Source organism: Gossypium hirsutum, chromosome A10 (assembly GCF_007990345.1).
Source record: "Gossypium hirsutum isolate 1008001.06 chromosome A10, Gossypium_hirsutum_v2.1, whole genome shotgun sequence".
Taxonomy (NCBI): domain Eukaryota; kingdom Viridiplantae; phylum Streptophyta; class Magnoliopsida; order Malvales; family Malvaceae; genus Gossypium; species Gossypium hirsutum.
Window position 1 is genome coordinate 111,856,085 of NC_053433.1, and position 3,017 is coordinate 111,859,101.

The 3,017-nt window shown below is 33.9% G+C and overlaps 1 long non-coding RNA gene across 1 annotated transcript; it reads left to right on the forward strand.

Annotated features, from left to right (window-relative positions):
* The first annotated feature begins 821 nt into the window (after nucleotides 1-821).
* On the forward strand, nucleotides 822-2,781 carry LOC107934198 (uncharacterized). Its single transcript, XR_001693824.2, has 2 exons — nucleotides 822-1,445; nucleotides 1,730-2,781. It is a non-coding gene; the product is annotated as an uncharacterized lncRNA (long non-coding RNA).
* The last annotated feature ends 236 nt before the right edge of the window (nucleotides 2,782-3,017 follow it).

A 3,017-nucleotide genomic window follows, 5' to 3' on the forward strand; every position in this document is an offset into this window, starting at 1 on the left:
TTTAGAGAGATTACACTTTTTTTTTCAATTTCTTTTTTTTATAAACCCCTTTTTTACAATATTCTTGTTTTTGTACCCAAAAAAAATCCGAGATTTCAGGCTTTGTAGCTGAAATACCATGGATTTGCTATCTATTTCCTTGTTTTCTTCTGCCCCTTTTTTTGTTTTTTCTTCTTTTAACTTTTGCAATTGTAAGTGGAGCAAGTGGAGGTGGTTAAGTTTTTTTTTACTAAAAATTAGTTAAGGTTGTGGGCTAATTAGGCTTTTAGGGTTTTAATATTTGGGCTGTAATTAGGTATTGTATTTATTTATTTGATTTATTGGGCCCCGGGTAAAATTTGGGCCTTACAATAATACTATATACAAATTATATATATACATACATAATAAAATATATGTACTAATATTAATAATAAACATAATAGGGATAAAAATAAATGAAATAATATATACATAGTATTAGTATTTAAATATGTATAATATAATATTTAAGGAAAACCGTATATAATATATGCGTACTTAATATAGCATTTAAAATATATATATGATAATATAAGAATATAACTAACAATATTCAAGAATACACGCATAATATAATATGAATACATATGTACGTATTATAGAATTTAAAAATACTTAATATATCTAAAGAATATATACATAATCTAGAGTTAAGAAAAATAATAATAATAATAATAATAATAATAGATAAAAAGAAAACTATCAATAATACTATATAATATATGTATGTATGTAAGTATTAAGTGAAAATAATACTAATGCTAATAAATAATAAACATAATAATGATAGTAATAAAATATAATAGCATATAGTATTAAAATTAAAATAAAATAATGAGAAAAAGTAAAAAAGGATAAAATTGAATTAAGAATGAAGTTTTTGAGACGAATTCGAAATAAAAAGGAAAGGGATGACCACAGTGAAACACGCCAGGAAAGTAGAGGGATCCCATGCGCAAAAAGACCATTCGGTCAAAATGCGCAGATCCTCCACTGGCGCGGGTCGGGTCACGCGGGTCAGAGGTCCAAAACGACGTCGTTTTGGCTCTGAACCCTAATCATCCAAACGGTGCCGTTTTGCCTCTATTACCTAAACCAAAACCCTTTTTTTTCACTTTCAGCCCCTGTTTTAGAAAAATCAGAGAGCCACTCTGCTTTCCTTCCCTTTTCATTCCTCTCCTTAGTCTTCCCCATGGCCGACCCTTGGCTTTCCACCGCCCCTCGTACCCCCTCTGTATCCGGTGACTGACGAAGCGCAAAGATGGGGTTTGTCGATCACTTTTTGAGTGGGTCCAAAGGTGGTAGACTCTAAATCCGCGAAATCGAAAGGAGAAAGGCCCCTTTTTACCTCGTTTTGGTACGATTCCGGCCACGGGGAAGAAGCCTCCGACGATGAGATCGTGGAACGATGACGCGGTCGCAAGGTAACTCCGGTAAACCCTCTCATTTTTTCTTTTTATTTTCGTATTTATAAAAGAATAAACAAAAAATAAACTAAAGATAATAAAAGATAAAAATGAGTAACACGAAAATCACCTTAAAGCTTATATCTTTTTGTTTTTCTATCCCTTCTCTTCCTCTTTTTTTCTTTTTGTTACATTTTCTGTTTTTTGGCCCTATATATCCGAATACATGCCATTATCTTTTCTTATTTCTGTCATCTGTCTCTGCGTGTCGTGGTCTCCCTTTTTATTTGATTTGTTTGCAGGTTACAAATCAGTGGCGGTGACAGAGGGTCGGTGCAGAGAGCAGTTGGCCGACAGTCAGGGGCAAGTGGGGCGTCGGCTGAACCTAGGGGCTAGGGTTTCTTGATTTTTTTGGTTATTGGGCTAGGTTAAGTTTAGGTTTTGGGCTAGGGGATTTAATTAGAATTGGGCTTGATTATTGGGCTCCAGGTATGGGTTTGAAAATGGGTTAAGTGGGCTAAGTGAGTAGGGCAAATTTGGGTTTCAACAATACTGATTTAGCAAAAACCTCACAACCTCCAAATGTAAACAATCACTCTAATCATCTCTTTTTTTTTTTGTATTTTATCAATAACTTGTTTAAAAGTTTTTACGAATGAATCAAGGGAGGAGACAAGGAGAAGGTTGCGGTAATGTTAAGGAAAGTCGGTTCACTTTAGCTGAGCAGAGAGTCGGAGGAAGTAGGTGAGTAAGGAGGCTGAGTATGTAAAGTACAAGGCTAAGGATAATAAAGTGGCTATTGCTTAAGGTTCGACATTTTTGTTATTGAGTCTGGGGATATATATATAATAGAGGTTTCATGCTTGAAGATTCTATCATCATTGTGAACTGCACGGAGGGATGTATGTGATGGGGCTCATTCTAGCATTCATTCTAAATGATAGTGCAAGGTTGTAAGATTCAAGTAAGGTTTGGTGGCCTAAAAGTCACACTCTCAACAGAAGAGCAGGTGCCCTGAGGAATGGATGGATGAGACCCTTCTAAAAGGAGCGAGAAGCTTGTTCGTAGGGGTGGTCGGCAAAGACCCTTTCGAGGATAACAGAAGGCTGGCTAGGATCAAGCCTTCCGAGCCACTAGTCCTCTGGTGGTTTGTTGTGCTACCACATTTTCCAAGCCGTAGGGGGTATAACAGAAAGCTATTAATTTTTTCTTACTAATAATAAGTAGCAAACCCAAATAGCAATCCCAATCATTTTCCTCTTTAACGTCCCAAAATTACTTTGGTGTTGAAAAGAGAAACACACATGTATTTATATTTATCATCTTTCAATTAAGTTAAAATATGCTTCAAGTCTCTGTACTTTTCATAATTTAGAATTTAGTCTTTTCTTTTATTTTCAAGAATTTAATCATTTTAATATCATATTTAAAATTGTAAGTCTAATTGTTAACATTGTTAAAATTCTTCTGCTAAATTTGTTAAATTTAGGTTACAACGTCAATATTTTGTTTCATGATTATCAAGTAAGTATTTTTTTAGAATTTCAAAATGTCAAACCAGAAAATTTAACAAAAAAATAATTGATGATG